The sequence below is a fragment of the Hypanus sabinus genome, chromosome 2, assembly GCF_030144855.1.
Source record: "Hypanus sabinus isolate sHypSab1 chromosome 2, sHypSab1.hap1, whole genome shotgun sequence".
In the NCBI taxonomy this organism is placed as follows: Eukaryota; Metazoa; Chordata; class Chondrichthyes; order Myliobatiformes; family Dasyatidae; genus Hypanus; species Hypanus sabinus.
Window position 1 is genome coordinate 83,364,912 of NC_082707.1, and position 25,919 is coordinate 83,390,830.

Sequence of the window (25,919 nt, forward strand, 5' to 3'; positions counted from 1 at the left end):
ACAGACCCTTAGCTCCATTAAGTCCCTTCAACCACTACCCTCTGTCTTCGATGCGCAAACCAGTTCTACATCCAAGCAGTTAATTTGCCGCGGGTGCCATGCATTTTGATCTCCTAGATTAGCCTCCCATGAGGGATTTTGTCCGATTATAGAGCTAATCCCAGGAGAGGCGCTTTCTGACCGACAGCGGCCTTCCTGTTCTGGCCCCGCCCCTTTCCGCGAACGTAATGACGCTGCCGACGTAGGGCCTGGTTGGCGGAAGTGAGGTAAGGCGGGCAGGCCGGAGGTGTGCTGGTCTTGGAGTTACTGCGCAGCGCCGCCGATGAGAGCTTGAGCCCGGGGGTAAAGTCGAAGAGTGAAGCAGCGACCGTACCCGTAGCGGAACGGAGTAGAGTAGAACAGAGGCTCCATCGCTGTGATAGGTGAGTCAGGGCCCTCCCTGGAATCGCATCTCTCAACCCCGCACCATCCCCCGCGCCCCATTTACTGGGCCCGGGCTTTATTATTGTTGCTGTGCGCGGAGGCCCCGGCTGTCGGCGACAGGAGCCGAGCCCCGCTCTCCTACCGCGCTATAACCTCATCCGCCCCTGACGCCGTCCCTCACCCCCTTTGCCTGACAGGGAGAGTCGTTCGGGGGTGGAGGGAGCGAACACCAGCCTTGCAGGCAACGCTGACCCTGGGTCAGTGGCTGTGCCTCGGCTCTGTAACCTGCTCTCTCTCTCTCTCTCTCTCTCTCTCTGCTGGTTGCCATTGGCACCCTGTCACTGGGAACGCACGAAGCGTGGCATCCATCGGTCTGGCAAACCCGGGCCAGCAGCCTCGTTGGGTGCTGAAATTAAATGTTATAGGCCCAGAGAACAGTGCAACTGCTTTTCATTGCACTCAGTTTTTTTGGTATTGACAGCAGCCCCATCGCCTAGTAAGTGATGTCTTAAGGTTCATTGTGGCCAAAACTATTTTTGCCAATATTAGTTTAGCAACATGTTTTACTCTTCGTAACATTGGCACCAAAACCTTGCAGTGATTCTGTTTTAGTTGCTTAAGTGCACTTTTATTCTTAATATAAGAACGTGAGAAATCAGGAATCGACCCTCAAAACTACTCTGCAGTGAAATCATGATTGATCTAATTTTCACCTCAGCGTTGTTCTCATTCCTTGACTGCTTTGCAGATTAAAAGTCTGTCACTCTTGAAATATATTCAACATTTCTGCCTCCACACTGTATGATAGAGAATTCCAAAAATTAATGATTCAAAAGGATCCTTGTCTCTTGCCAAGATGGATGATCTCTCTGAAATTTACTTGCTCTTCTGCATACCTCAGCAACTACACTAGCAATCTCCCTCAGAATTATGTGCTAATGAAATTGCATCAAGGTTTCCCCATTTTTATGCTCTCAATCCCTTTAGCTTCCCTTACCTGTCATCTTTGTATGTAATTCAGATGTAACCTTTTTTCTTGCGCTTTAATATTTTTTCATTCTTCCTTCCAATGTGAATAATCTTGCATTTTATCACATACTGCATCTCCCAAATTCTTGTCTTTGGACCATCAGACATAGGAGCAGAATTAGGCAACTCAGCCCTTCTAGTCTGCTTCACCATTCCATCTTGGCTGATTTATTATCCCTCACAACCCCATTCTCCTCCCTGTAACCTTTGACATCTGATTAATCAAGAACCTGTCAACTTCTGCCTTAAATATACCCAATGATTTGGCCTGAAAAGCTATCTGTGGCAATGAATTCCTCAGTCACCACCCTCTGGTTAAAGAAAAAATTGCTCATCTCTGTTTGAAGTGGATGCCCCTCAATTCTGATCCTGTGCCCTCTGGTCCTAGATTCCCCTATTATAGGAAGCATCCTCTCCACATCCACTCTGCAAAGGCTTTTCAATATTTGATAATGTTTCAATGAGATTTTCTCTCTCCCATCTTCCCCCCCCCCCCATTCTTCTAAATTCTAGTGAGTACAGGCCCAGAGCCATCAAATGATTCATATACGTTAACCCTTTCATTCCTGGGATCATTCTTGTGAAGCTCCTCTGGACAATTTCCAATGCCAGTATGTCCTTTCTTACATAAGGGGCCCAAAAACTGCTTTCAGTACTCCAAGTGTTGTCTGAAAGGTGCCTTATAAAGCCTCAGCATCCTTTTGTATTTTAGTCCTTTCAAGATAAATGCTAACGTTGCATTTGCCTTCCTTATCACAGAATCAACCTGCAGGGTAACCTTTAGGGCATCCTGCATGAGGACTCCCAAGTTCCTTTGCAACTCTGATTTTGGAATTTTCTTCACATTTAGAAAGTAGTCCAAGCTATTATTCCTTCTGCCAAAGTGCATGACCATGCACTTCCCTACACTATATTCCAGCTGCCACATCTTTGCCCATTCCTCCAATCTAAGTCCTTCTGCAGCCGCCCTGCTTCCTCAACACCACTTGCCCCTCCACCTATTTTTTGTATTGTCTGCAAACTTGGCCACAAAGTCATCAATTCCTTCTTCCTAATCATTGATGTATAATGTGAACAGAAGTGGTTCCACCACTGACCCCTGTGGCACACCATTAGTCACTGGCAGCCAACCAGAAAAGGTCCCCTTTATTCCCATTTTTTGCCTCCTGTCAGTCAATGCTCTATTCATGCTACTATCTTTCCTGTAATACCATGGGTTCTTGTTAAGCAACCTCATGTACGGCACTGTGTCGAAGGCCTTCTGAAAATCCAAATAAACAATATCCACTCATTCTCTTTTCTCTATCCTGCCTGTTATTTCCTAAAAAATTCCGAATGATTTGTCAGGCAAGATTTCCTCTTAGTAAACTGTGCTGACTTTGGACCATTTTATCATGTTTTTCTAAGTACTATGAAAGCACATTCTAAATACTAGAGTACAACATCTTTCCAACCACTGAAGACAGGCTAACTAGCCTATAATTTTCTTTCTTCTGCCTCCCTCCCTTCTTAAAGAGTTCAGTGACATTTGCAATTTTCTAATCTTCAGGAACCATTCCAGAAACTAGTGATTCTTCAAAGATTATTACTAATACCTTCACAATCTTTTCAGCCACCTCTTTCAGAACCAAGGGGGTATATTCCGTTTCGTCCAGGTTACTTGTCTTCCTTCAGACTTCTCAGCTTCCCAAGCACCTTCTCCTTATTAATAGCAATGACACTTCTGTCCCCTGGCACTCTGGAATTTCTGGCATTCTGCTCGTGTCTTCCACAGGGAAGACTGAGGCAAAATTCGTCTGCCATTTCTTTTTTTCCCATTGCTACCTCTCTACCATCATTTCCAGATATCCACTTTTACCTCTCTTACTCTTCTTATCTGGAAAAGAAACTTCTTGTATCCTTTATTATATTATTGGATAGCCTACCTTCATCATTTCTCTATGGCTTATAGTTTTTAAATGCTCCCCAATCCTTTACCTTCCCACTAATTTTGCAATATTATTTGCCTTTTGTTTGTGGCTGTATTTAACTTCCCATGTCAGCCACAGTTGCCTCATCCTCCTTTTAGATTACTCCTTCATCTTTGAGATGTATTCCTATGGCTTTTGGATTTCCCTCAGATATACCAGCCTTCATCCCTGTTAGAGTCCCCTTCCAGTCAACTTTGGCCAGTTCCCTTCTCATGCTTTTGTATTTCCCTTTAATGTAAAATGGATACATCTGTTTTCAACTTCTCAAACCGCAGGGAGAATTTTATCATATTAAGAAATCTGCTTCCTGAGGGTTCCTTTACCTTAAGCTCCCTAATCAAATCTGGTCATTACACAACACTCTTTGCGGTTCCCCTGTTGGGCTCAACCACAAGCTATTCTAAAAGGCCATCTTGTAGGTATTGTACAAATTCCCTCCAGATTTTCCCAGTTTACTTGCATATTGAAATTTCACATGATTATTGCAACAATGCCCTTTTTACATGCCTTTTTTATCAGCTGTTGTAATTTGTAGCCTATATCCTGGCTAAAGTTCGAAGGCCTATATATAACTTCTATCAGGCCTTTTTATCCTTACAGTTTCTTGTCTGCCTGCAAGAATTCTACAGCTTCTGATCTTATTGTCATCTCTTTCTAAATATTTGATATAATTGTTCACCAACACAGCCATTCCACCAAGGATCTGATTTATTTATTTTTTACCACCAGAGCCACACCACCCCCTCTGCCTACCTGCCTGTCCTTTTAATACAGTGTGTATCCTTGGATGTTAAGCTCCCAACTATAATCTTTCAGCTATGACACAGGTGTAACCATTGTTTTTATATAGGTCATAGCTTCCACTAAAGAGATCCAAATGATCCAGAAATCTGAAGCTTTGTCCTCTGCATCAATTCTTCAGCCATGCATTCATCTCCCAAATCACCTTACTCTTATCTTCACTGGCACAGGCAGCAATCCAGAGAGTACTACCCTGGAGGTTCTGCTTTCAGCTTTCTGCCTAACCCTGTACTCTCTCTTCAGGACCTCCTTCCTCTTCGTACCCATGTCATTAGTGCTATTAAGTACCACGACTTCCGGCTGGCATGGACCTGATTTGGATTTCCCTACCCTGGCACCTGGGAGGTAATGTATCAACCAGGTGTCATGTTCACATCCATAGAAACTGCTTTATGCTCCTCTAATTATGGAATCCCTTATCACTAATGTGCTCCTCTTCTCCCCTACCCTTTCTGAGCCACAGAGCCAGACTCAGTGCCAGAGACCCAGTTGCTGTGGCTTCCCCTGAGAGGTTGTCCCCCTCAATGGTATACTTATTATTGAGGAGAACAGCTAGAGGTATCCTCTACATTGGCTGCCTATTCCCTTTTTTTCTCCTGTCAGTCACCCAGGTACCTGCCTCCTACAGTGTAGGGATGACAGCCTGTCTGTAGCTCCTGTCTATCATCACCTCATTTTCCTATATGAGCTGAGGTCATCCAGCTTCGGCTCCCAATTCCTTAATGCTGTCTCCAAGGAGCTGCAGCACAGTGTACTTCACGCAGATGTAGTTAACAGGGATTGGCAAACTCCTAGAGTTCTTGCATCTCGTATAAGGAACAAACCATGAAATATAGGCCCATTCTGAGTGTACTAGGTATTTACTAACAAAAAACTTTAAACTAACTTAGATCTTCCACTGTGCTTGCCCGAGCCTATCGAGTCAAAGCCTGGCTGCTCCGCTTGCACCTCCCTTTTTATCTGCCCCGTGTTGATTGTAGGCCGCTGAAATCCTTGGAGTTCTTTTTAAACCTCGCACTGCACCACCAGTGAAGAACCTCTCGTGCTGAATGCAGGAAGTCGAAAGCACTCAATGTCTTTTTAAACCGAGTTGTGCCACCGACGAACTATCACTCTTGCTGATTGCAGTTTCTTTCTCTCCCTGATAACTTGCTAACCCACTTATTTTTGTATCATCGACAAACTTACTGCTGTACACTTGCCCCCTTTGTCCAAGCTATTAACTGGTTTTAAATATTTGAAGTTCCAGCACTGATTCCAGTGGCATCCCAGTAGTTACTAATCTATATGGAAATAACCAGATTGTCCTGATTAGTTGTCTTATTCGCTACTATCCTATACATTCAATAGTTTGCCTTCAAGCTTGTGCATTCTTGTACAGTAACTAGAAAGACCTGTAAATCCAAACATGCTACATCTATTTTTCATTTTATCCATCCTATTCTTTTCATCACTAAAGGAACTCTAGAAAATCTGTAAAACATATTTCCCTTTGGAGCTTATAGACTGTATGGTTTTAGATATTTTTCTAAACATCCTGCTTGTAACTTGATAACAGATTTCAGCAGAATGGCAGAGGCTAGGCTAATTGGTTTATAGTTTCCTGTATTATCTTCGTCCTTTCCTGAATAGTGGTGTGACATTTTTGTTTTTTTTATATTTTCTGGAACTCTCTAGAATCCAGGGAAATTTGCTTGGTACATTATGACCATTGTATTCATTTAAGTCCCTATTTGGCTATCTTCCATACTTTGTCATTATCAGGATTAAAGGAAGTAGTTAGGATTAACACAGTGGTGGCACAGTAGGTTATTTAGTGGACTAGTAATTCAGTGATCTGAAACAACAATTCAGACAACCTAAAAGCTATGGAACTACAAATAATCTGGAATGATCAGGTCTTCAGTACTGTGTCTGGGGTCTTGTAACGATTATGTATAATGTGGAATAAATTGTATAGGCAGAAAACTAACCTTTGTGAATGAGAGGATGTCAGTCAAGATAGATCACCTACTCAGCCTAAATGCATGACCATAGACTTCCCTACACTATATTTCATCTGCCACTTCTTTGCCCATTCCTCTAAACTATCTAAGTCCTCCTTCAGACTCCCTGCTTCAACACTATCTGCTCCTCCACTTATCAATTCCATCATCTAAGTCATTTACATACAATGTGCAAAGAACCAGTCCCAATACAGACGTCACTGGTCACGGGCAGCCAACCAGAAAGGGCCCTTTGTATTCTGACTGGCTCCGCCTGGTCAGCTAATGTTCTTTCTATCCATGCTAGTATTTTTCCTTGTAGCACCATGGGTTATGTGCAGCACCTTGTTAAAGGCCTTCTGTAAATTCATGTAAACAACAACCCCTGTTTCTCCTTTGTCTATCTTGCCTGTTATTTCCTCAAGGAATCCCAACAGATTTGTCTGGCAAGATTTCCCCTTAAGAAAATCATGCTGACTTTAGTGGCCTACTTTATCACTTGTCTCCAAGTACCCCAAAACCTCATCCTTCAAAATAGACTCCAGCATCTTCCCAACCATTGAAGTCAGGATAACTGGACTATAATTTCCTTTCTTCTGCCTCCCTCCCTTTTCCACTAAAAACTCAATGGTAGTGCTTGTAGTTGTGATCAATTTTGTATCCATGTTCTTTATCAACTTAAGAATTAATCAGTTCATCTGGCTTGAATGAGAATTTTGTGTACCTTTTACTTGACCAGTTAGACCTTTGTCTTGCAAACCAATGTTGTAAATTGACTTGTCAAATTGCTTTGGACACTAGTATTTTCTTTCGCCCAGTCTCTTTTTATCCTGGTAATTCAAAAATTCAATCTGAATTTTGTTTGAAGCTAGATTTCCGATTTTTCTTTTTAGCTGACTCATAAATTAAGTTGATGAATGTAGGGAAATTTTTATAAAAGAATATTGGAGCAAGATTTGAAGAACATCATTTTTACCTTTTCAGTCCACGGATTGGTCATTATTTAACATGCACTTTTATATTTGGTTTTCAAATGCTATGGTTTCAACCCTTTAATAATCTTGAGCTGAAAAAAAGAGGCAAATTTGCACCTTCAAATGAAATTAAAACAAGTTAGGCAAATCTGTGTCTAAAGTAGCAGAGTTAATGTTTCATCAGAACTGGCAGTGCATTCTCTGCATTCTTTTTAGTCTTTTTTGACAGTAGTTACATATAAATGCATGAAGTTGTTTTTCTAGTCATTAAGCAGCATTTAAGGTTTGTAGAAAGATTTGTCAAGTCAATCCAAAATGTACATTTCTGAGCTATAGACTGCACTGCATCTAAAACGCCAGTGATATAATACTCTTTTCACCCATATCTCCTCCATTTCCCCATACATCCATCCTCACCCCATCTTCCTGCCACTATAGTTTAACAGGGAAAAGGGTTCCCTTACTTATCACTCTGTGAGCCGCTGTATCTTCTGCCATTTCCAACAAGATGTTACCACAAAGCACACCCATCCCTGCTTTCCATAGGGATCTTTTCTGTGATTCCTTGTCCACTTATCTCTTCCCATTGATGTCCCTTCTGACAGTTATCCCTGCAAGTGTAACAAATTCCACACCTTCCCCTACATCACCTCCCTTATCACTATTCCCCAAACATTCCCTCCAGGTGAGATGACAGTTTACTTGTGAGCCTGTCAGGATCATCTGTTGCATCCAGTGTGACCTCCTCTTTGTTGATGAAATCTGATGCAGATTGCGAGACCACTTTATCTAGCACCTTCACTTTCTCTACCATAAAAGGCAGAGATTTCCAGTGGCTACCCTTTTCAATTTGACTTCCCAATCCCATTAAGACCTGTCTGTTCATGACCTCCTCTACTGTCACGATGAGGCCAAACGCAAGTCAGAGGAGCAACTTCTCATTCCATCTGGGTTGCCTCCAACTTGATGGCTTGAACATCAATTTTTCCAATTTCTAGTAATTTCTCCAGCTCCATCTTCTCTATTTTTCCATTTCACTATTCTGGTTACCCATTCACCCCTTCTGTTCTACTCACCTGCCCATCACCTCTCTCTGGTTCCCCTCCTTTCTTCCATTGTCATCTCCTATTAGATTCCTTCTTCCATCCATCCATCCCAATTTGATATATCATCTCCCTGATATGGTCTCATCTGACACCTGCCAGCTTGTACTCCTTTCTGTCCCCAACCTTGTCTAGCTTCTGCCCCCTTCTTTTCTAGCCCCGTTGAAGGGACTTGGCTTGAAATGTCAACTGTTTATTTCCCTCCACAGATGTTGCCTAACTTGCTGTGTTCCTCCAGCATCTTGTGTGTGTTGCTCAATTATACAATTGATGGCTTTTGAACATAGAAATCCTGTGAGTTTCCTGCTGGTCTGTGTGTCTTTTTATTATGGAGAAAATGTTATCTGCCAATAAGGGGCTGCAAGAAATGTTAGTGTTTAAAATTCTGATTCACTTAAGCAATAATTATAACCAACACTAAAACATGTTCTCTGATTTTGATGTTGCTGCAAAACTCAGAGTGTAATAAGAGAGACTAATTTAGTTTGTTTTGTACCTTCCAATGTGGGGGACAGAGGATTTCATTCTTAAACAATGTTTAAACTATAATTGCTATTGAAATGCAGGAAACGAGGTGGTCGATATTTGTAATAGTCCTTAAAACTTAAGACAGGAGAGGTTGTAGTCACTGGAAATCTGGATCAACACACAAAGTACTGGAGGAGCTCAGCTGCACTTGAACGGAAATGTTGACTGTTCATTTCTCTCCATAGATGCTGCCTGACCCACTGAGTTCCTCCAGCATTTTGTGCGTTGCTTCATAAAACATGATGTTTTCAAAAAAGCAGGATTTTAAAAAAAATGTTAATATGAATGAGGCATAATAATTGAGACTAGCTGGCTACTCATCGCTTTCAGAAAGTAGTGACAAGGGGGTTTTGGTCCATATATTTGAGAGTTTAGATGGGTGCCTCAGTTCAATGTCTCATCTGAAGGACTAAATTCCAAACAATACTTACTTCAGTATGCAAATTGAGTTTCAGTGTAGATCTTTGTGCTGAAGCATCAGAGTGCGACCCAATCTGAGAACATTAGGAATGAAATAGTATTTTACCAATAGTGCTAGGGTGGACGTGAGGAACAACATTAGATGATCTCCACAGGACATGTATTCCAGGTGCACATCAAGATTTCAGTTGGAATGTTGCATTGCAGTACTTGGTTTATATTGTGTTTCATTGATAAAGATATAGGACCATTATTGAAGTCTGTTATCATTGGCTAAAATTCAGATTTGCTATTGATGCACATGGTTTTGATACAGTTTCTTAAATTGTTGAGGGTATCTTGGTTTTATCAGAAGGAAAAAGTGTTAGCTTTAGTTAGTATGAATGCAGCTTCCAACGGGTTCTTAGATGCGAAATGCAGTTGTGATGCATCAATTTGTTCAGATCAAATGTTAATTTAATGTTTTTAAAAACAAAGTACCCGATCGCCTTACCTCCCTACCCTAAGATTCACAAATCATAGAAAACATCGTAGATTTCCCTTGCCATCATTTTCAGAAGTAATAATTATTAGTATTCTAGTATTTTAATTTTTTGGTGTGCAATATTGATCTTCAGCTGTAATTTGTAAGTGCCCTTCCTTGCAAGGCTATGAATCGCTGCAATTGCTCTTTACTGTTGTACCATGTTATAACTCTTACTAGAAAAAAAACAAACCAAAGCTTAACATGCATTTAGTCTGCTCTTCACAATGTAGTTGGCAGGAATAGGGTATACACAAAACGTTACTGGGTGGAGGAATGAATGGTTCATTTTTATAGAAGGGAGAAATATGTCCTGACTTGCATTACTGTATGTCCAAATTGGGGTGAAGTAGACACTTACGTCAAGTCTGTATGTGCTGAAATCTGCAGCTGAAAAATGAGATGGCAAGAACGCAGTTCGTCAGGCAGCTACAATAAATGGAAATTGAAAGTCATCATTTTGGATCAAGACTCTTAATCTGATGCTGCGTGTTCTGAGTTACTCCAACTGCTCATTTTTGTATCAAGAAAGATGTTTTCTTACAAATTTCAAATTTCATTGGTTTGGATGTACAGTTGTATGAAAAAATTTGTGAACCCTTTACAATTACCTGGTTCTCTGCATTAATCCTCATAAAATGTGAGGTGGCGGTGTGGCACTGCTGATCAGAAATAGTGTCATAGCTGCAGAAAAGAAATCATGGAGGGATTGTCTACTGAGTCACGGTGGTGGAAGTTAGAAACAGGAAGGGGTCAATAACTCTACTGGGTGTTTATTATAGACCACCCAATAGTAACAGGGACATCGAGGAGCTGATAGGGAGACAGATTCTAGAAAGATGCAATAATAACAGGGTTGATGTGGTGGGAGGTTTTAATTTCCCCAATATTGATTGGCATCTCCCTAGACCAAGGGATTTAGATGGGGTGGAGTTTGTTAGGTGTGTTCAGGAAGGTTTCCTGACTCAATATGTAGATAAGCCTACAAGAGGAGAGGCTGTACTTGATCTGCTATCGGGAAATTAACCTGGTCTGGTGTCAGGTTTCTCAATGAGAGCATTTTGGAGATAGTGATCACAATTCTTCCTCCATTACCATAGCATTGGAGAGGGATAGGAACAAACAGGTTAGGAAAGTGTTTAATTGGAGTAAGGGAAAATGTGAAGCTATCAGGCAGGAATTTGGTAGCATAAACTGGGAACAGATATTCTCAGGGAAATGCATGGCAGAAATGTGGCAAATGTTCAGGGGATATTTGCCTGGTGTTCTGCATAGGCACATCCCAGTGAGACGGAAAGGATGGTAGAGTACAGGAACCATGGTGTACAAAGGCTGTTGAAATCTAGTCAAGAAGAAAAGAAAAGCCTACAAAAGGTTCAAAAAACTAGGTAATGATAGAGATCTAGAAAATTATAAGGCTAGTCTGAAGGAACTTAAGAATGAAATTAGGAGAGCCAGAAGGGGCCATAAAAAGGCTTTGGTGGGCAGGATTAAGGAAAACCCCGAAGGTATTCTACAAGAATGTGAAGAGCAAGAGGGTAAAATGTGAGAGAATAGGACCAATCAAGTGTGACAGTGGAAAATTGTGTATAGAATCGGAGGAGATGACAGAAATACTTTATGAATAGTTTGCTTCAGTATTCACTATGGAAAAGGACGTTGGCAATTGTAGGGATGACTTGCAGTGGACTGAAAAAACTTGAGCATATAGACGTTAAGAAAGAAGATGTGCTGGAGTTTTTGGAAATCATCAAGTTGGATAAATCACTGGGACTGGAAGAGATGTACTCCAGGCTATTGTGGGAGGCAAGGGAGGAGATTGCTGAGCCTCTGGCGATTATCTTTGCATCATCAATGGGGACAGGAGAGGTTCTGGAGGATTGGAGGATTACAGATGTTGTTTCCTTATTCAAGGAAGGGAGTAGAGGTAGCCAAGGAAATTATAGACCAGTGAGTCTTACTTCAGTGGTTGGTAAGTTGATGGAGAAGATCCTGAGAGACAGGATTTATAAACATTTGGCGAGGCATAATATGATTAGGAATAGTCAGCATGGCTTTGTCAAAGGAAGGTTGTTCCATACAAGCCTGTTTGAGTTTTTTAAGGATGTGACTAACCATGATGAAGGTAGAGCTGTAGATATAGTGTATATGGATTTCAGCAAGGCATTTGATAAGGTACCCCATGTAAGGCTTATTGAGAAAGTAAGGAGGCATGGGATCCAAGGGGACCTTGCTTTGTGGATCCGGAACTGGCTTGCCCACAGAAGGCAAAGTGGTTGTAGATGGGTCATATTTCTGCATGGAAGTTGTTGACCAGTGGTGTGCCTCAGGGATCTGTTCCGGGACCCCTTCTCTTTGTGATTTTTATAAATGACCTGAATGAGGAAGTGGAGGGATGGGTTAGTAAGTTTGCTGATGACATAAAGGTTGGGGGTATTGTGGATAGCGTGAGGGCTGTCAGAGGTTACAGTGGAACATTGATAGGATGCAAAACTGGTTTGAGAAGTGGCAGAGCTATATAGAGGGCTATGGGTAACCTTATAGGTAATTTCTGAAGTAAGTACATGCTTGCCACAGCATTGTGGGCTGAAGGGCCTGTATTGTGCTCCAGGTTTTCTATGTTTCTAATGTGGTCTGATCTTCATCTAAGTCACAATAATAAACACAATCTGCCTTTGCTAATAACACACAACTGCATAATCACTCAAAGAGTTGATCTACAAGTGCATGTAACGAGAGTTGTGTAACTCATCTCCTACCTTAGGCCACAAACTTATCAATCACTCTTGCTGTGGACACTTTATGGAGGTCCAAGATCCGTATGCTCCACAGCCACTGGACTAGGTGTGTAAATGTAGGAGGGGACTATGTTGAAAAATAAATGTGCTAGGTTTCCTAAAATTGACTCCTTCTACCTTAGGCCATGAACCTGTCCATCACCCCTTGTATTTAATAACTGGTAGAACCTCCATTAGCAGCAAGAACCTCCACTAAACATTTCCTGTAGTTGCTGATCAGACTTGCACAACAGCGAGGATGAATTTTAGACCACCCCTCCATACAAAACTGTTTCAGTTCATCAGTATTTCTGGATTACCTTGCATGACTAACAATCTTCAGGTCATGCCGTAGTAAATCAATTGGGTTAAGGTATGGACTCTGACTTGGCCATTTCAAAACACAAACTTTCTTCTTAAACCCGTTCTATTGATATACTCTTATATTTTGGATCATTGTCGTGTTTCATGATCCAATTTCTATTAAGCTGCAGGTGACTGATTGCTACCCTGACTTTGTCCTCTAAATGTCTTGATGCAATTTGGAATTCATTATTCCTTCAACAATTGCAAGCCGTCTAAGCGCTGAGGCAGCAAAGCATCCCCGAACCATGAAGCTCGTTCCGTGATGCTTCGCAGTTCAATGAGATTTTGGTGTTGGTGTGCAGTGCCCTTTTTCCTCCAAAATGCACTTCTGTGTTTCTGCCAAATGGTTTGTCTCATTGTCACAGAATATTGTCCCAGAAGCACTGTGGAGCACCTGGGTGGTCTTTTGGAAACTTCAGATGTGCAGCAATGTGTTTATTGGAGAGCAATAGTTTCCTCTGTGGTGTACTTCTATGAACACAGTTCTTGTTCAGTGTTTTCTTAAAGTGGACACATGAACAGAGTTCTAGAGATTTCTGTAGTTCTTTTGCTGTTATCCTTGGGTTATTTTTCACCTTCTCTTGGTGTGATCTTTGCAGATGCCCACTCTGAAGGAGAGCAGCAACAGTACTGAATTTCTTCCATTTGCGGCCAATTTCTCCCTCTCTGGGCTTATGAACACTTGCGTGTTTAGAAATGCTCTGTGGCCTTTTCCAGCTTTATGCAACTCTACAAATCTTCTTCTAAGGTCCTTTGAAAGTTGTTTTCATTGAGGCGTGGTGCACATGAACAGATCTTTCTTGAGAGGAGCAGGCTCTTTCAATAAACTGACCTTATGTGTCTTTTTTCTTTACCCCCCTCACCTCCAGTCTCATCTCATCGATTGGAACGCCTGACTCCAAATAGCTTTTGTAGAAGACATTACCCCAGAGGGTCACATACTTTTTTGAACCTAGACTTGTGATTGTTTAAATGGTGTACTCAATATTGATGAGAACTAGTACAATTTGTTTGTGTGTATTAGTTTAGGCAGATTGTGTTTGTGTTATTATGAATTAGATGAAGATCAGAACACATTTTGTGAGCAACTATGCCGAAAACCAGTTAATTGCAAAGGGTTCACAGACTTTTTCTTGAAACTATTTATTACTTAGCATTCTTAATTTTATTATATCATCCTGTATGAATAAGAAACTTTACAAAAGTCCCCTTTTGTTGGATATTCACCTGGAGAATGTGAAGAATGGACCTCTGGACACTGTCAAACATATTTTTGAAATTACTTGGTTACTTGGCTCCCTTATCTACCAACAGGAAATTGGGTGGTGACTGTAGTCACCAGTTAGCTAAGTGTCACTGAGAAGCAGTTCTAAGACTGGTGATGTTCTTGATTTACAGTTAAATGTTCATTAAACAACAGATACAAGTAGTACACATTTTCTCTCCTTAACATTTTAAAGCAAGTATATGCACTTCGGAGTTTGAAGATCACTGATTAATAACTGAAATGCTATCAGTGGCTTCCGGTAATTGGCAATGCAGTTTTCTCACTTGCTGAGTTGTGGCTGTAACAGTAATCAAACTGTATGCATTAAACTGAGTTTGGATGAAATTGTTTAGGGCATTGATTATTTTTCTCTGCAGCATTGTCAGCCCCATCATTGGTCTCTGTCCTATTGCAACCATGTTTAGGTGACATACACAAGAACTAAAGCAGTGAATTAAATACATAATGTACACATCAGTTCATTTCAGTTAATAGTGCAAAACTCTAGGTAGGACACAGTAACTCCAAAATATTTAAGTTGCTTTACCAGGCACAATAACAGTTTGGCGCTTTCTAGATTGGCTTTATTCTGCACTGTAGCGCTGTATAACATTTAGGACATTGGAAGTTGCATTCTAATCTTAGTGATGGAGTAACAGGATGTATCATCCCAGTGATCAAAGAAGATAGTTCAAGAAATAACATGCTGATAGCAATTTTTGTTGGTATAGCACTTTAAATACAACATTATGAATCTCCTTGGGGCAATTTGTTATCCAAGCAAATGTTACCAATGCTGCAGGGATTAATTTGCACCGCTATCAGTCTAGCTTTGTGCATCTAGTGTTCATGATGTGACTTTGTAATAGGAGAAAGCAAGTGTGGATTTAGTAACTACATTGGGGAGAGCCTGTGCTTCTGATTGACTTCTACTTGAAATCTTCATTCCACTGCAACTCTGATTAATTTGTGGCCTCCTGCACTGTTTAATTGAGATCCAATGCAAACTTGAGCAATTTCCCTTTTATGGGCAACATCAGATTTTTAACATAAAATGTATTAAAAATGTATGTATTAGAAATGGCCTTTTCTGTCACTAATGCATCTACGATTTTTGGCTCAGTTTTTCTTTTCCATTCATCTGCTGGGCTTGTCTCACAATCATGCTATTAGCAAGACATATAACTGACAAAGAAACATCATAACCGTCTTGTTTCATTGATCCAATTTACCTGGTCTCACCCAATCACAATATTCCATTTTGTCTATTCCTACCCCCACATTCTCTGCGAATTAAAATAAACCTGTTTAAATGTCATTTCCAGGCTTGACAAAGGGTCTCGGGTGAGATTTACTAGGAAACTGGATTAGAGAGCATGTCTTATGAGGAGAGGGTGACCAAGCTAGGGCTTTTCACTTTGGAGTGACGGACTTGATAATGGTATACAAGATAAGAGGCATAGAAGACAGCCAGAGACTTTTTCTCAGGGTGGAAGTGGCTAATACAAGGCTAATTTAAGGTGATTGGAGGAAAGTATGGTTGGGGGGAGGTGGGTAGGATGGTGTGTGGTGGATGTATGGATTGCACAGCCAGGGGTGGTGGTAGAGGCAGATTTATTAGGCATATTAAGAGATTCTCAAATAGGCATATGGTTGAAAGAAAGATGGTGTGGGAGGGAATGGTTGGATTGATCTTACAGTAGGTTAAAAGTTTGACAAAACATCATAGGTCAAGTGGCCTGAACTGTGTTGTACTATTTTATGTTCTATTAAAAATATTTTTCCCAAGTATTCTGAGTACTTGGACAAATATAGACAAATCAAGAAAATTAGTGTAGGGCTAGTCACATTTAATCTAGTTAAGTTAATGGAGGTTTGTTATTTTCAGAAAGCATTTGCTAAGATCTGCTTAAGATGGTGTAAGTAAATAGAAATAAATGGAGTTAGGTAATTTATTGGCTAACATAATCTTCCACTCATTAGCTGTTTTTTTGTGTCCCTAAAGCAACCGTGCATTGTCCCTTAATATTACTGCAGATTTCCAAAAGGCATCTTGCCATTTAGCATTCTAGTTTTCAACTGTATGGATTACCAGTAGTGATGGCCATCCGTAAGCACAAATACTGAGAGATTTTGAGCTTCAGATGAACTCAACAGTGCAGTGAGAGACTGAATTGAGTACATAACGATTGGAGAGTTAACAGTCGGTATGGACCCTGTCAGAAAGGCAGCTAAATACCAGCATTTACTCAACAATCACTGTTTGGTGGATAGGACAATTTGGTCCCTTGGCTTTGCAAGCCATTTAAATGAAAGGTAGTGGATGCCAGGTAGCCCTATGTCACAGTATTTATAAGAGATTAGATGAAGGAATGATGCTACAAATCTCAGTTTGCTCACAATTTCAGCATGCATGGCAGAGTGATGTACATAAGGTCAAAAAGACAGATGTTGATTTATAAGATGAAGGTGAAAATTTGCCAGGTGAAGTTCATTCTGAAAAAATGTGAGACCTTTAGCTTCAGACATAAGGTATATCAAAGTATTTTTAAGCAATGAAGAGCTAGCAATTGCCAGTGAGTGAAGAGATTTAAAGGCCCTAGTACAGCAATGGTGAGGCTGTTGACTTCCATATTGTGATCATCAACTAGCCACTTGCTGTTAGTATTGATTTCTGAAAAAAAGTTCCTTATAGTTTTTTTTTCCTACATTTGCCTTTGTTGTAAGACCATCCCTCAGCGGAGTGTTCTGTTTAGGATGTGGTTGAGCAAGCGCACTCATCAAACTGATGGGGAAAGAAAAAGCCAACAAGTCTATACCTTGTTATATCAAAGTTATCAAGCATGATCTAGCTTGTTCAAACAGTTTAAAAAAAAATCTAATTACTTTGAAGTTGTTTCAGCTTCATAAAGTCCAAACCATGAAAATGCTGGCAAACTATTCTTTTGGAAGTTGTACTACTTTGTTGATACATGCTTATGGTGGATAGATTGAGTCAAGATACAGTATTGTCTCATTTCATATATTAACACAACACAAAGGTTTACTCCTGTTACTAAGCTCAAGAATATGTGGAGCTGACCAGTACAACTAGATTCCAATCTTTTCATTAAAGTTACAATGTTGTGTCCTCATGTCTTGCAAAATATATTCACTTTCAAGGCTAATGGAGTAGGGAGGAGAGCATTAAATTTAGTCCATTTTGGGGCATCTGCAGAATACCACCTTTGTCACACAGAAAATACTGATCATTATTAAACTCATTGACGTGCAAGCGTCCTTATAAAATGGGTGGCATGTGCCTTTAGAAATAATTGTTCAATTATATTGCCTTCAACACATGGTTATGGTTCCGATGCAGTGGTAAAGTTGGTTCTGTTCATAATCCAGAAGCTGGAGTCCAAATCCCATGATTAATCTTGTCATTGTTGGCTGCAAAATGACTGGATTGTTGCAGTCCACTTGGTTTACAAAAGTCCTTTGGGGAAATATTCTGCCCTCACCCATCTGGCCCCCATGTAACACCAGATCATAGCAGCGTGGTTGTCTCTATTCAGAAAATTATCAAATAGATGTTAAACTCTGGCCTTGCCAGCAGTGCCCATGTCCTGAAAAATGAACCAGCCAAGCAAAGAAGCGGTTAATAAGTACTGCCTTGCTGCTCAAATTGGTTAATAAGTACTGCCTTGCTGCTCAAATTGCAAGAAAACAATGAATTATCACGTTGGGAAGTTTCACTTGTTTTGAATTTTTCATGGAACAATAGATCATGATTCCCAAATTTGGGTGCATTTTTAAATATTACACTTAACTCTGCCTAACTCTTTACTGTTCCATTTTGTTTATAGCCTACATTACCACAGTATCTTGAATTGTCATGAGCAATGTTACAATTTAGTGCTATTTCAGTGAAAACAAACTTTGACTTCAGTAGTAAAGAACTGCATTGGATGATAAAATGCTCTTTTTGATCATACAAACAAGATCAGACTCAGTATCTCAAATTGGATCCACTTTCAGTTAACTTATTTCTATAAAACTATTTACCTATTGCTACTTGTGTTTATTGATCTGACTTGAAAAAGTCTGAGGTAATGAAGTAAGAGCTGATCTGTTAGTGAACTTTTATAAGTGAGCCAGTTACTTTGTATCTTCCAACTATTTGCAGAACTTTTCAAAACTCTTGTCTCCATATTGAATAAGCCAGGCAAGTTGCTATCTGTCAGTCAGCAATACTTGTCTATGCTTCAGGGAAGGGAAATGTCAGCTTCATCTTTAGAAGCTTTTCTTAAGTTTAACAAATAAACTTTTCTTTACATTGTTGAGTGGGTGTTACATAATAGCTATGGAATCTCTGCAGCATTTTGGAAATTTTCAATCAATTGACATTCATTGAATTGATAGAAATTAGTAGTTACATTGTACTATGATTTTTTTTGTCAAGTAAGTGTGAGTGACTTGCCCATTCCTACCCTCAGATTATGCAAAGATCATTGTTAATCCTAATACAGAACCTCCCAGTATGCACTTGTTAATTTCTCATCTGAGCTGACCTTCCTGTTTGTGGAAAGTGGTCAAACGTCATTCAAGATTGGTCAGGTCTTATTCTTGCTGTGGAGTCATAGAGCACTATTGCCCAGAAACAGGCTCTTCAGCCCATCTAATCCATGCTGAACTATTTTTCTGCCTAGTCCCATTGACCTGCACCATAGCCCTCCATGCCACTCTTACCCATGTAGTTATCCAAATTTCTCAAGTGACCTCTAGTTCTAGTGTCACCCGACCTCAGTGGAGAAAGTTTGCATTTAACATATCTATGCCCTCATAATTTTGTATATATTTATCAAATCTCCCCTCATTCTCCTGCACTCCAGAGAATGAACTTCCCTATATCTCAGGTCCTCAAGTCTCAGCAATATCCTTGTAAACGCTCTCTGTATTCTTTTCAGCCTTATTGATATCTTTCCTTTAGTAGGTGATCAGAATTATACACAATACTCCAAATTAGGCACCTCCAACAGTGTATTTGTGTATCTATGTCTGTTCATTGAGTGTGCCTTCAGGCTTTGGTACCTCCCTCCTGATAGCAACAATAAGAAGAGGGCATGTCCTGGATGATGGATGCCACCTTTTTGAGGTACCGCTTCTTGAAGATGTCTTGGAGCTGACTAATTTTACAGCTCTGTAGCTTACTTCAATCCTTTGCAGTAGCCTCCCCTCTCCCCACATACCAGACGGTGCTGTAGCCAGATAGAATGCTCTCTACAGTAAGTCTGTAGAAATTTGTGAATGTTTTAAGTGACATACCAAATCTTCTCAAACTCCTAATGAAGTATAGCTGCTGTCTTGCCTTCTTTCTAGCTCCATTAGTATGTTGGGACCAGATAATACCCTCAGAGATATTAACACCCAGGAACTTGATCCCTCTGAGGACTGATGTGTGTTCTCTCGTCTTAACCTTTCTGAAGTCCACAATCAGCTCTTTGGTCTTAAAGATGTTGAGTGCAAGGTGGTTACTGCAACACCACTCAACTAGCTGGTATATCTCGCTCCCATACACCCTCTCATCACCATCTGAGATTCTGCCACCAATGGTTGTATCATCAGAAAAATTATAGATAGCATTTGAGCTCTGCCTAGCCCAGGGGTCGGCAACGTTTACCACTGAAAGAGCCAATATGGATCCATTTCCCACAGAAAAGAAAACACTGGGAGCCACAAAATGAAATAACACTGCATACAACGGTTTTTTTTTTTTGCCTTTATGCTATGTATAAACAAACTATAATGTGTTGCATTTATGAAATTGATGAACTCCTGCAGAGAAAACGAAATTACATTTCTGCATGCAACAAAAACATTTTGAACTCCGAAAAAAAGAAGTTGGGTTGAAGGTTACTCCATAGTTAGCCTACCTTGGATCGAAGAATTAAAAGAAAGCGCGCACTGGTGGGTGTCAGGCATTGGCAGTGGTGATGTATATTAATAGCGATAAAAAAAAAACACGTAGCGGTGTAGCGCTACACGCAGCGCTAAAATAAAGACACTGCAGTCAAAGGTAACTTTATTCGAACTAAACAGCCTTGCTTTAAAGCCTCCCTCAACCCGTCCCCGTGGGCGCGGATGCTCCAAAAGACACGTACTCACAAACTCCCGTAGGCTATCTCCCTTAGCCGGAACGGTGGCTAATTGTGAGCCGGTTCGGATGTGCCAGGAAACGGTGTCGCCACAAAGTTTTCAGATTGTACAAGATCACCATAATCTTCAAATTTCGAATTACATTTCAAAAGCTAACAAACCACGGGGAGCCGCATCACAGAAATCAAAGAGCCGCATGTGGCTCCGGAGCCGCAGGTTGCCGACCTCTGGCCTAGCCACACAGTGATGGATATAGAGAGAGAAGAGCAGTGGGCTAAGTACACATTCATGCGGTGTGTGAGTGCTGATTGTCAGTGAGGTGGAGATGTTATTTCCAATCTGCGCAGATTGTGATCTTCATTTAGGAAGTCGGTGATCCATTTGCAGAGTGAAGAACAGAGCCTCAAGTTCTGTAGCCTTTTGATTAGGACTGTGGGAATGATGGTGTTAAGCGCTGAGCTATAGGCAATAAATAGCTTTCTGACATAGGTATTTGCATTATCTAAGTGATCCAAGGCTGTGTAGAGAACCATTGAGATTGGGTTGCCATAGACCCTGGCTTTACTACTTTCTTGCCTCAGTTCTAAAGACCCTGTGTCTGACTTCCAAGTAAACACATATGCAAAAATTTAAGTTCCCACCACCCCCCATCTCTTTTAGCTCCATGCATCGATGATCTTCAACATGACCAATTTTGTGTGTCTATCCATTTGCACTTAATATGCTGTATCTAGATGCCCTTGGGATTCTCCTTCACCTTGTCTGCTAGAGCTATCTCCTGAATTCTTTCAGTCCTGATTTCCCTCTAGTGTTCTCTGGCATTTATACTCAAGTACCTCATTTATTCCTTACTGCTTATATCTGCTATGCACCTCCTTTTTCTTAACCAGGACTTCAATATTTATTAAAAAACCAGGTTTACTAAACATGCTGGACTTTTGTTTTATCCTGACAGGAATACTACTATCAAAATTTCACTTTTGAAGGCCTCCCACTTACCAAGCACATGCTTGCCAGAAAACAACTTGTCCCAATTCACATCTGCCAGTTACTTCCTGATACCATCCAAATTGGCCTTTCTCCAATTTTGATCTCAACCAGAGAATCAGACCTGTCCTTTTCCACAATTATCTTGAAATAAGGCAATTATCATCACTACATCCAAGGTATTCCTCTACACATATTTGTCATTTTGCCTCATTCCCCAATAGGAACTTTGGTATTGCACTTTCTAGTTAGATGGGGCCTTTATGCACTCAGTGGCCACTTTATTAGGTCTTCCTGTGCACCTGCTCTTTAATGCAAATATCTTATCAGCCAATCAAGTCAATGCATTAAAACATGCAGACATGGTCAAGAGGTTCAGTTGTTCTTCAGACCAAACAGATGGTATGGCTTCTATGGAAGCAGAATTTCTTGTTCTTTATGACATTTTCCTATTGCAGAATGAAGTTGGGACCAATCAGGCACCTCCCTGATGGTATTGTATGACGGATGAGAATCTGACTGTACTTCTCAGCATTGATAATTCCATTAATTTTGACCAGAGCACCAACTCCATTTGCAGAAATGCAATCCCAGACCTTTAGGGAACTTGCACACTGTTTTAGAGTTGGCTGCTGACACTCCTTGTAGCACTTTCTATGGACAAATTGCCTCCTGTTTGAGCCAAACATTTCAAGTTTTGACTTGTCAGTCCAGAGCACTTGCTGCCATTGTTCAGCACCCCAGTCATCGTTCTTGTGTGTAGATGAGTCTCTTGGCTTGTTTCCACTTCAGAGGAATGGCTTTTTGGAAGCAACTTTTCCATGAAGACCATTTCTTATAAGACTTCTCTGGACTGAAGAGGTGTCTACTTGGGTTCCAGTGGTTTCTATGAGTTCAGAGCTGATAGCAGTGCTGGACTTCTTCTGATTTAGAAGGGGTGTCAGTTTGATATATCTCTTGTCTTTCTGTGGCTGACCACTACATTTCTTGTCCTCAATCGTGATTGTTTCTTTGTGCTTCAGAAGAGCTTGGACAGCACATCCTGAAGTTTTGGTCTGCTGCAAAATTTTTGCTTGGGAAACCCCTTGCTGATGCAGGATGTCCACCTTGCATCTTGTTTCAATGCTCCTCTTGCCATGGTGTAAGAATTGATGATTTGAAGGGTAAACTATCACATCTGCCAAACCTTCACCTTTTAATTTGGTTGTCCTTTGCCTAGTTTAATTCCTTTTGCACCCATTTCTGTTTCAGTTAATCAGTTTAGTTCATTCAACTCATTATGTCATTGATCATTTACCATCCTGTTTGGTATCATTGTTTAACCAGTTCACAGGGCAATCAATATAATCAAGTTTTTATTTGAAAAGTGGTCTATTATAATGCTTTAACAAAATACAAAAAATTCTCTAACATTTAATTTTTTGGAAAATTACTGTTTAGGAATCTACTGCCAAAAATAAACATCTAAAACAAAATATATATGTAAATCTAGGGTGCCTGAGACTTCTGCACAGTACCCTATATCATAGGTTGACAACAGTTCTACCAAGTTTGTATTATCTTGCCATAGAAACAAATAAAAGTATAGCATTGAACCCATGGAACCTGCCCTATTATTTTGTATATTTATTGCTGAGCATAGAAATTCATTTGTCATGATATATTGCTGAGATAGGTTTCATGCCAGCATTCTCAACAGAACAAAGAAATTCAATAGAATTAATGAAAAACTGAAATAGTGACAGTCGATATGAAAAAGACAAACTGAGCAACACAAAAAAACACTGATAATAATAAATAAGTGATTAAATTCAGTATCCTATTTCAGCTTTCTTTCCATTTCCTTGGAATCTCAGATTTCCCAACATTGGGAATACACTCCCTGCATCTGTCTGGTCCTTTTGGAATGTTATAGGCATCTGTGGGTTCTCCTGTCATTCTTCTAATCTCTGGTAAATGTTGTGGACTTGAATAACTTCAACTATTGGTAAAGCTTCATTTGGTTTCTCACTTAATTGGTTCATAATTAAAATTTGAACAAATTACTTGCTAATTAGAGGCTAATATTTGCAATAGCAAATAATTTTATAGCAATTGTGCAAAGTATATCAATTTAAATACTTGTGGTCCATTTCGGCCATGTACCATATGAATCATACAAATTTACTACATGAAAGGAGAGCATTTGATCCATTGGTCCATTACACCTATGCTGACATGTAAAGGTCTGTGTGACTAATATAATTTCTAGCTTTAATTTTTTGTCTGTAGTATCATAGATGCTGGCTAGTGGTATAGTCACATCTGCATTGGATTGGTCGCAGCTTTGAATCTGGCTGGCTCCTTGCACGCTTTCTATTCATGCAGGTTTAAGCATTGAGTTACCAACCAGGCCTCGTCAAAAACAGACAAACATTAACCAAATGACAAGGTTGCAGCCTGATGCACCACAAAGCACAGAAAGGAACAATAACCGTAGATGTTGAGTGGGGGGTAGAATCTTCATCTCCATCACCCTCCCCTTAACCATTCGACAATTAAATCTGTGTTCCCTATTCATCATCATCTCTGCTGAAGGAGGAAAATCCTGTTTACCTTATCGTTCTCTCATAATTTGCTTGCACTTTATGAAATTTTCCCATTTTTATTCTAAAGTAAACAATCATGGTGTGGTTGGTCTCTTGGATGTAACTTGTCAGCCCAGGTGATACTATTGTAAATCGTCCTTATCTGTTAGGTACTGTCGATTCCCCATGTTCCTCCTTGCATAGGCATTCTGAGGACCTCTTTCCCTCTGCATGTCTCAGAATCTTACTATTCACAATGTATTCTTTTGCCTTACTTCCCTTAATAAGTTATCCTTATTCTTTTTTCCCCACCCATCAGTCCATTGGTCTCTGACCTGCAAGATTTTTCACTGTAAACCACATGGTCAATTTTAGTGAAATTTGCTGTGTTCTCAATAATTACACTTACATTTTGTCCAATTTATAACTACCTAATTGCCTTAAACAAAATTGTAACTTTCTAAATAATTTATTTTTTGCCTTAGAAAATTTATAGTTTGTCCATCTCCTGTGCCAGGCTAATCAGCCTGTAGTTATTTTTTCACCTTTTGAAACTACAGTGAAGCATTAGTGGTCTTTCAGATCTCTGCCACCATTGCTGTAGGCCAAGAAAGGATTGAAGTATGATGCTTATATCATCAGTTATTTTTTTCCTTGGTTTACTTGGTTTTAAAACATCCTAGACCCTTTTTATCATATCCATTACAGTTAATTCCAGTTAAGTGGGACACATCAGGACCAATACATTCTGGCTTAGTTAAACAGCTGCCTCATTTAGCCAGTTTCATAGAAATAGTTAAAATGTATATTTAAAAAAAAGCCAACTATGGTTTAATTGAGTGGCAAATTAAGTATTAAAATGAAATACAGAACAAATTAGAAACAGAGTGCCAGAATAGATAGTGGAGAGGTTGTGAGGATACATTTTGTTAAGAACTCAAAGTCAGAAATCACATGGTTGAGCATGGTATGACTAGTGTCCTGAGCAGCGTACAATATTGTAGTCATTAATGAGACTTGGTTACAGGAGGGGCAGGACTTGGCAGCTCAATATTCTTGTGGTCAGGTTTAGATGGGACAGAGTGGGAGGGGAGGTAATACTTGTCAGGGCAAATGTCACAGCACACACATTTGGCCTCCATAAATCAGATATTGAGTACAAGAGATGGGATGTTTTGTTGAAGTTGTATGAGACTTTGGTGGCACTTTATTTGGAGTATTGTGTACCTTATTTCCTTGTTATCCAGTTTGCACTATCAATGGTCAGCTGCTGTCACCCTGAATATTTCCTCTCCAAGTATCTGTCAATAAACCTAACCACAGATTGAGCACCGCTCTGTATGTCTGTAGACTTGTTAGGCTGTGAAACAAATGACAAAAGTCATATCAACAATGCTGTGATTTATCAGATATTGTAAAAGAGGAACTTCTAATATCATTAACCGCCCTATCAGCATTGTATACTTAATCTTTTTGCATATTGGTTATATTAAAGACTGATTCTATGTGGCTCTTTTTCTCATTCCAACAGGTTCAGCAATTAAACAGCCATCTTGCAGCACTCTGTCATTCAATGTTTTCATTGTTTGCACTTGTTTTACATTTTGAGCACATGGAAATAATGCACTTTGTTTAATATCACTGGCACATGTCATTGAATTTCCTGTTTTGTGGTAGCAATACAGAGCAATCCATTAAAAAAAGCTATAAATTATTAAGTAGTACAAAAGAGAGCAAAGAAAAGAGATAATTTACATGGGTTCACTGTCTGTTCAGAGATCTAATGGTGACGGGGAAGAAGCTGTTCCTAAAACATTGAGTGTGTGTCTTCAGGCTCCTGTACCTTTTCCTGGTTAGTAGCAGTGAGGAAAGGGTTTGTCCTGTGTGATTAGGGCTCATTAATGATGGATGTTACCTTTTGAAGCAAAACCTTTTGAAGATGCCAGGGAGGCTAGTACCCATGAGGGAGCTGGCTGGGTTTGCAACCCTCTGAAGCTTTTTTCTGATTATGTTTAGTGGCCCCTCCATACCAGATAGCGATGTAACCAGTTAGACTACTGT

At 40.1% G+C, this 25,919-nt stretch overlaps 1 protein-coding gene across 2 annotated transcripts in view; it reads left to right on the plus strand.

Annotated features, from left to right (window-relative positions):
* Positions 1-252: 252 nt before the first annotated feature.
* The window catches only part of fam168b (family with sequence similarity 168 member B), a 62,974-nt gene continuing 37,307 nt past the window's right edge, over positions 253-25,919 (plus strand). For both annotated transcript variants that reach the window (XM_059949098.1, XM_059949100.1), the window contains exon 1: positions 253-422. The gene's annotated coding sequence lies outside the window, so the exon portion shown is untranslated. The remainder of the gene's footprint in view (positions 423-25,919) is intronic.